The sequence below is a fragment of the Leuciscus leuciscus genome (assembly GCF_965113295.1).
Source record: "Leuciscus leuciscus genome assembly, chromosome: 19".
NCBI lineage: Eukaryota > Metazoa > Chordata > Actinopteri > Cypriniformes > Leuciscidae > Leuciscus > Leuciscus leuciscus.
In genome coordinates this window covers 30692507-30701846 of record NC_138743.1, presented here as the reverse complement: position 1 = coordinate 30701846, position 9340 = coordinate 30692507, and the positions used below count along the sequence as shown (strand labels likewise).

The 9340-nt window shown below is 38.1% G+C and overlaps 1 long non-coding RNA gene across 1 annotated transcript; it reads left to right on the top strand.

Annotated features, from left to right (window-relative positions):
• The first annotated feature begins 7890 nt into the window (after nucleotides 1-7890).
• Nucleotides 7891-9102, top strand: LOC309482861. The gene is made up of 2 exons (XR_014200404.1): nucleotides 7891-8398; nucleotides 8497-9102. It is a non-coding gene; the product is annotated as an uncharacterized lncRNA (long non-coding RNA).
• Nucleotides 9103-9340: the final 238 nt, after the last annotated feature.

Sequence of the window (9340 nt, the reverse complement as noted above, 5' to 3'; positions counted from 1 at the left end):
TGATAAGAGATTTTGGTCATATCGCCCTAAGATGCAGCTCCCTTTTTTTCTGCAGATGCCTGAGATGTAGTTTGAAGTTAGTGCTGCTGTTAGCAAGTTACACTTCTACAATCTCTGCAATACACGTTTATGTATGTTATATAAAAAAATACACCCACCATTGAAACACAATTATATCTTACGTCATTTATTTCCAAAAGTATAATGTACGAAATTAATTGGCTTAAAGGGATACTCCACTTTTAGGCTCATTTTACAACCCCCCCAGAGTTAAACAGTTGAGTTTTACCGTTTTCGAATCCATTCAGCTGAACTCCGGGTCTGGCGGTACCATTTTTAGCATAGCTTAGCATAGATCATTGAATCGGACAAGACCATTAGCATCTCTCTCAAAAAAAATGACCAAAGAGTCCCCAGCTCCTAGCCTATTTTCAGGCGCTGCAAGGCAAGGCAAGTTTATTTATATAGCACATTTCATACACAATGGCAATTCAAAGTGCTTTACATAGAAGAAATTGAAATAATAAAAAGAAATAAGAATAATTAAAACAGTTTAGAACAATTAAATAAAATACAGTACAGTACAAACAGTCGGACGAACAGTGGCACAGTGCTCATTCAGTAAATGCATAGCTAAACAGAAGTGTTTTGAGTCTGGATTTGAATGTGACCACTGTAGGAGCACATCTGATCTCTTCTGGGAGCTGGTTCCAGCTGCGGCTGGCATAATAGCTAAAAGCAGACTCGCCATGCTTAGAGTGAACCCTTGGTATTTCTAGCTGATATGATCATAATGATCTGAGTGATCTGTTGGGTTTATATTCAGTGAGCATATCTGCAATGTATTGAGGTCCTAGGCCATTGAATGATTTATATACCAGTAATAATACTTTAAAATCAATCCTAAATCTAACTGGGAGCCAGTATAAAGACCTGAGGACTGGTGTGATATGTTGATATTTTCTGGTTCTGCTCAGAATCCTAGCGGCAGCGTTCTGAATGAGCTGCAACTGTCTTATCGTCTTTTTGGGAAGGCCAGTCAGGGCCGGCCCGAGGCATAAGCGAATTAAGCGGCTGCTTGGGGCCCCCTCGCCACCAGGGGGCCCCCAATCGAGTTTTTTTTAATTCATTTTTGTTCATATTAATTAACTTAAACAAGTGACATAAATGAATGAAAGGATTAATAATTCAAGACAAGAAAATTCTGATTTCATGATCAATATACCTGCCTACAACTGCTGCTGTGTCTGCCAGTGTTTGAGTCATGCGCATAACCTCGCGTGCATAGACAATTTGTGCGCAAAGTCACGGTAATGTTAATCCATGTCACAAAAATTTGATTTGATCAATGATTTATCCTTTAAATGTAATGATATTCAGAACAGAACAAGAATAAAAAAATAACTATAAACAAGCCAAAACGAAATAATTTAAAGCGAAAGTGAAAGTAAGCGGCGTTGGGCTCACGTAGCCTCTCTCTCTCATTAGAATCAAAATGTTTCAACCTTCGCGATGGATTTGGATGGTAAACTATTCTTTATCATAGGCTTTGTACTTCACTCACGTTCCAATATCGACGGAAAAAATCATCCTCTTCACACGCGCAAAAATGTGCTTGGAAACATCACAGTGGAAGATTACAAAGCTGGAATATGTTGTGTGTGTGTGTGTGTTTGTGTGTGTGTGTGTGAGTCGCGGGCGCGATCGAACAGTGGAAACATAAAAACATACTCCGTTATGTTCATACAAGACATCATTCAAACTGCAAAGTGTTGCAAAACGTTGGAGGATATTTTGCAAATAATTTTTTTAATATGTTTTGTGACAGTTTGTTTTCAGAAGTTTCCAAGAGTTAGTAAAAGAGTAAAGAAAAAGTTAAAACTTTTTTAAGTATCTATTTTTTATTAAGTATTTATTTTGTATTAATACATAACCTCATTGTATTAATTTATAATGTAACATTATAGCGTGACATTGTGTCAATAATCGTCAAGCACAGGTGACTCTGCGTGGTGGGAGGAGGCCCCCAAATCAAATTCTGCTTAGGGCCCCCAAAAGGCTTGGGCCGGCACTGAGGCCAGTGAGAAGTCCATTACAATAATCCACCCAGCTGGTGATGAAAGCATGAACAAGTTTCTCTAAGTCTTGTCTGGAAACAAAGCATCTAATTCTTGCAATATTTTTTAGATGATAGTATGCTGATTTAGTTATTGCTTTGACATGACTACTGAGACTAAGGTCTGAGTCATATCATTACGCCTGCTTCACCCATGGTACGGCAGCAAAGTTTCTTGATTATTACGCAGGAATGAGAGTATTGTTCCTAGCCATATCAGCCTAGAAAATCGCAACTTTACATTTTCCGTCGGTCTTAGTACACGATGTAACCACAGAAGAGTCAAGTTTTAAATAGGAAAAATATCGAAACTCTTTGGTCATTTTTTTGAGAGAGATGCTAATGGTCCTGTCCGATTCAATGATCTATGCTAAGCTATGCTAAAAGTGGTACAGCCAGACCCGGAGATCGGCTGAATGGATTCGAAAACGGTAAAACTCAACTGTTTAACTCTGGGGGAGTTGTAAAATGAGCCTATTTCCAAAAAAAGTGGAGTATCCCTTTAAACTGATATAAATTGGTTCAAATGAAAATCCGTCCTGTCATTTCTGTAAAATTATTATAAAACAAACAAACAAACAAACAAACAAAACAAACATGTAACCTCTAACAAAAATGAGTGATTTTTCCTAAAATCTAAATTATTTTATATGCTGCTTCAGTAGAGCTACGGAAAAAAATACATATACTGCCGCATTAAAAAAAATAAACAGTTCAATGCTTTTAGTTTCACTAGCAAACATAAACTGCAACTTATTTCCGATTTCTCTAAAGAGAGTGCATGTGTTACGGTGAACGACGTGATTTCACCAAGTACAACGTTCCTAGATCAACATCTTTGTTGATCTTGGAACAACATTCTAATCAACCTATCAGATTTAAGGGACAAGTTTACAGTTTGTCAAGTTAAGGCTTAGAACCATGGTTAGGTGCTTCTACATCCGTGTTATTCACCTATCATTCTCCCTCTGATTTTAGAGATAACTTATGGGTAGGGTTTGGTTTAGATGTAGCCTAGGGATAGGGTTAGGACCACATTTTCAGAAAGGAGTGTTGTTCCAGGTTCAACAAAATATGTTAATCCAGGAACATGTCTTGCTTGGCAAAATCACGGCGACCCAATGACTCAGATCATGTAAAAGCACACACACCTGAAGTTCAGTTAATACAAGTACTTGACTAAAATATGCATCCTTCTAAAAGATGTTTGTGTTGACATTTAAATATAAGCAGCCACAAAAACCATTCACCACTGGTCACGGGAGATTGGCACTTGAGATGCATGTAAACACCAGGTGTAAATGGGTCCTAACACACTTTAATTTATACTTCAACAAAATAGTAGAATACATTTATGAACTGGGCGTGTTAAAGCTGAAGTGTGTCATTTCTAATGTCACCAAACAGAATTGCTAAAATAAAGATAGTTTTCAGGTTTCCCCAACAATTCCCCATCTGCCAATGGTCAGACAAACAGATATTCCAGGCCCAGTAGTTAAATTCACATTTTAACTTTAAATAAGAGAGACATTTATAATCCACAGTGTCATGAGGCATCCAGACTGAGGCACGGCGGTCTATGAATAATGAACGGTGCATTCCACGATGCCTTCGGATTTCAGGAAACTATTTAGTTTTCTGCCTTTGTACCGCCAGACTCGTACTTTTCTGCAGAGATTAGCATGCCGTCTAACATCTGTCTAATTATGTTCATATCTAAGTATCAATTTGCCTTTTCCCATTTCGCCAATTCGAGCTCGCTACAACAGGAGGCTGCATGACAGGAATAGCCAATTGTGCCAAGAGAATATTGGGCAGAGGTAAAAGGCAGATGGGTTTCAAAGCAGATCCGCCTCTCAACACGGCATTTTCAGAGACACCTTCAGGGCTCCTCCTAGCAATCTCAAAGAGCAGCTGAAGTTGATGAGAAAATCTGAAACATGAGGAGTGTGGGTGCAGAAGAGTGTCTCTTCCACTCCCACTCAGGTCAATATGCAACACTGTAGTTCATATCTGCTCAATATGAAACTATGCAAATTGTTGTGCATATTTCCCTAAAGCACCAGTTTCACTGATTATGTGCATATATTGGGATTGTTTCATTTCTTTGCACCAACATTTGTTTTTCAACTTCTATTGTGGGATAATAACTGCAAGTTTGGTTTTGCGCTTAAAGCGGGAAGTGTTTCTGTTATGAGGCGCTGTATACATGCTATTCAGTCCTCATGAAATTATAATCAGAGATGGAGTATGGAAATCGCAGAGTGCTATTTTCATGGATGAAGCATGAACTGGTCAGGTAAAACGATGACAAACCTAGGGGAATATGAAGAGACCCAGAGTCACATAGGTGAGTGAATCCTCAGGGAGTGAGATGCTTTCTGCTGACAGCTCTGCCTGGATAGCTGTACTTCCATAGATTGCCCCTGTAACCCTAATCCATTAGAGAGTTCCCATAGTGCTCTAATGATGAGAGTGGCCCCCCAGGCACTCGGCCTCTGGAGCAGCATGAACTCCCTTGAGGCGACAGATCCACTCAGTTGACATGCACTGCTCTTCAAAAGTCTGGAAACACCCCCTAGATTTCAGACAATCTCAAATGTATTTCCTGATAAATGCATTAAAATGACTAGCAATTATGATTGAAGAAGAGCAATAATGTTTTTTTCATTACATATATACAGTTTCTTTTTTGAAGATTACTGGGTCCACACACCTTAGATTATTACACAACAGAACATGACTATATACATAGTATACAGTTAGAGTCGGTTTATAATTACCTTTAGTACTTCCCAGCTGAAAAAATAATGCATAAACTAATCTAAGCTGGTTTGTTAGTTTTAGCTGGTTTAAGTTGATTGGAGATTGTCTTCCAGCCTGCCTAAAGATGTGCTGCGTCCCAATTCGCCTACTTATATACGCCCTAAAAGTATTTTTGTGAAGAAAAAGTACATACTTTTGAGTGTGTAGCAAAAGAGTAGGCAAGCTTTGGGACATAATACTTCGTCATCTTAAAAGGACAGATCTGTCGCGTGCATCCTGTCACCGTAAACTGCCCTGTCAATCATCTTGTCACACTTAAAATCCAATCCAATCACTTAAAATCTAATTTAATTTCCTACCATTTCGGAGAAAAATGTAGTTGCACGTTCATCTGTCAGTCGTGGGTCTTTCATGCGGAGACTCCTCGTGTGTTAGCAATTTGAATATAATGATGCATTTAAATGTTAATGGCTAAACGTATCTTTACAAAAGTTCACAATGCTGCTGCAGATGCAATATAATGTAGACAACATTGAATAAATAAATTATTAATCACTCAAACCCCTTTATCTAAACCTCTCTACATAACCGCCGGACTCGGGCGTCCTCCCTGTCTGTAGTTTTTTTTTTTTAAACACTTTTCACTCGTGTTTGTAGTTCTAACCGAATCCTCGTCCAACGCGCAATGGGTTGTGGGCAATATTAGCCGTTAGAATGCGCATCGATCTGCACTTCGGATTCTGACCGGAAATAGTAGACCATCCGGGTATCTTTGGAACACTAATTTCAACATACTACGTTTTGGGATGTACTAATTCTATTTTCGAATACTATTTAGGACGGATATATGCGAATTGGGATGCACCGATGGTCTCCCAGCCAGAAAACCAGCTTTATTTTCAGCAGGGTTTCCATGTTCTGAAATCAGTTTTATATTGTTTTATATTTGTTTTATTTGGGTTGCCACTCATCAATGTAAAAGCATTACAAAATGGTGAGAATTTATGCTGATATTATCCAAAACCAGACTTTGCTAACAGTGTTTCCAAACTTTCAGAGGCACTGTCTCATGAAAAAATGGTGAAAGCTGAAAAAATACTTCATTTACTGGTAGAACTACAAATTATCTTTTTGAAAAGATTGTAACATCCACAAAAATATGTTTAAGTTGCCCTTTACATTATATAGATTGTAACTGCAATGCACAGTAACAGCCATTTTGAACATGATTTCATAATTGCTTCTTGATTACATCATTTAATTAACGACAACCTTCATCGTAGTAAATTAAACCTCCTATGTTGCATTTCATTAAAAAGCAACATATTTTTTATCTCTTCCTGAGGTGAGTGGCTCTGAAAAGCCATCGTTGTCTCATTGTTTACACCGAAAGAGGCAAAAAAATAAAAAATAACAACGAAGGATCACTAGAAGCTTTTGTTCTCACACCTTTTTTTCCTTCAGCCTTTTCTTCACTCTGGTATGCACATTTCCTGAGAGAGGCAGCCATGAAAGAGTCAGATTTATATCTCCTAAAGCCTCTCATGTGGCCCTGCTATGTCTATGAGGATTTTGTATCGACTTTAAATCGTATGAAAAGGGAAGAGCAAAACTGGAAGAAAGAGAAAGTTACACCATGTACCCAAGAACATTTACAAGCTGACTGGAATGCAAAATGGCACCTTCTGGAAAAAGATACACTGCCTTTTTCAGCACATTCAGGTGACCAAATGGACCATCTTTCCATGTCAACAAAGCAGAAATCAGCTGAAACTAAATGCCTTAAACATCAATGATACCATTAGAATTATGTATTTTGAACAAAATGTAATAGCAACCAATCAATAAGTATCAACGTATGTACACCCTTCTTAACATATACCCTGAGTGCACAATCAAGACTTAAACACAATGAGTAGGGTTGGGTATCGTTTGAATTTGAACGATTCCGATTCCGATTCCTGGTTTCGATTCCGGTTCCTAACGATTCTCGATTCCGATTATTTTAAGAGGCAGGGTCAAAAAAGTTTAGATCAATTTTAATTCTATGAACTTTTTACTTTTTATGAACTTTACTATGAATTTCTCACAGGGCTGTTTTCAACTACAATATAAATATCAAATCTATTTTAAACAAAAAATTTCAGGATATTTTAAATGAGCTAGCTAACCAACGGTCTTTCTGAAGGAAATAGTCTGACCTTCTCCATCAATTGCTATTTTCACAGCTAAAATGGGCTATCAGGTAAAATAGGCTAAATAAGGTTGTTTACACTCATGTGTTTTCATGAATTTTTTTTTTTCGTTCGCCGGCATCGCGCGCAGTTTTCAAACGGACGAGCAGAGGACGAGAGAATATGGTTGCAACTTGCAAGAAAACATCATTTAAGTATGTTTTTAAGGTTTAACGTCAGGGTTGTTTGCTCTGAATAATTTTTATGAGACGCTGTGAGTTAATAAGGCAACTCACACAGCGTCTCATAAAATGTATCGGTTCGCACTGTTTAGCATAATCCATAGTAATACACGCATTTACCATGCCGTGTGTACGTTACAGTTTACAAATGTTTAACTAATCTGGGGAAGTAGGCTACAGCTGTCAGTGTTCAGCGAGTTAACATTTGGCAGTTTGAAATCGATTAAGTAGTTACTTCAGTTCAGAATAGGGCTAGAAATGACTTGCAATGACTGTGCGTTCACACCGGACAAATTCGCGCCTGCCGCGTCTAGTTATACGCTTGACCACTTTGTGTTAATTCGCGCGTCAAGAGCGAAATTGACGCGCGTAAAAACAAAAGTTTGAAGAGAAATTAACTTAACTAATAACTTAGACCGCGGATTCTTCTTCCGGTCGGCGGACTGTGAATCGAAAATTAGGAATCGAAATTAAAACTTTTGAACGATTCCGGGGAAATCGCAAAGCTAGTCCCGGTTCCAATCGATTCTCGATACTCGATACCCAAGCATGAGTCATCTGGCTCATATGGACCAGCAAAAGTTAAACAGACAGCCACTCAATCACAGATAGGGCCCTATGATTTCCGTGATGCGGAAAACGCGGACGGAATCACGGAATTTACACATGAAAACGGAATTCTCTTATACGCGCGGAATCGCACAGAATTTGCATATTTTGTTGACATATTAAATAAAAGTTTTTTTTAAAACTTCCTTCTCATTTTTTCAGTTTAAAACAACAAACGTAGAAAGGTCTCTACCTAAACTGTGGCCAAATGGCATTGTTAAACATGTTGCCTAGTAACTATACGTCCTTACGTTCCGCGTAAAGAAAAAAATGTCGAAGCGAGCTCGTCAAGGGGCCGTTCACATGTCGTGTCTTTTGCGCGCTCAAGTTCGTCATTTCAAATGTAGGCGCGCGGTTAGCGCGCTCATAATTGAAGCGACGCGCTCGTTTTTTCCAGGCGCAGCGAGATGAAAACACCTAAACTTTTCAGAATGCCGCAAGCGCACCGCAGTTCATGTGACGAGAACCAAAATATCAACTTCACCCTTTCCGTAACAACATTGAAAGCTCAGTCAACATAAAGGATGTGGGTGCACCACAAACACTACGGGTGTTTTTCTCTTCTCCGTAAATAAATCTTGTAGCAGAGCTACAGCAAGCGTTTCTCGGTGGTGGAAATCTATTAGCTACTAAAACTTCTTTGTTGTTGGAGAGCGCAGTGCATGGTTGCATAGCAACGACAGACACCACGGGAAAATCGGACCGAATTTTACTATAAATAATAAAAAATAAGCTAATGTGCATTGTATTTGTAAATGTCAGTAATTTATCTTTTTTTGCTTACATGGGTGGAGTCACTGATGATGATGGGTTAACACTGTACTTTTAGGCTGTAATATGTCATTGTGTTGGCTTTCTGTCAGGCACATATCATTGTTTCAATGTTTCTGTCTCCCTGCAGCATGGCTGCATTTAATCTATAATTTAATATTCATCAATCCTACCTTGTAACTGTTACCTTCATGTTACTGTTATTTTTGGCCAGAGATTTGTTGAAGGTTTGGCTGAATTTTTGAGAATTTTGAATGTGCTTTGCTGAATATATTAACAGTTTAAATAAAAAAGCTGAATTGTGAGTTTGTGTAACGGAATTTTTAAAGGTCAATACTGCTTAGAAGTGAAAAGAAAACAAGCAAATCCGAAAAATCCGAAAGGGCTGAAAATAAATCCAAAAAAACGGAATTTGAAAAAAAAATTAACGGAATTTGAGAAAAAATAAAACGGATTTCATAGGGCCCTACACAGATCACGAGTCTCAATAACAAAATCTTTCCTGTTTTTATGGTTGGATTTGTCTTTCAAATATGAATAACACTTCTGAAAATGAATAATCTGTCAAATCAACTAAATTCAACAGTATATGTATGTAGAAAAAATAAAAGATGAGTAAGATGAAATCTAAAGAGCACAGACAATATCTAAGAAATGTCAGG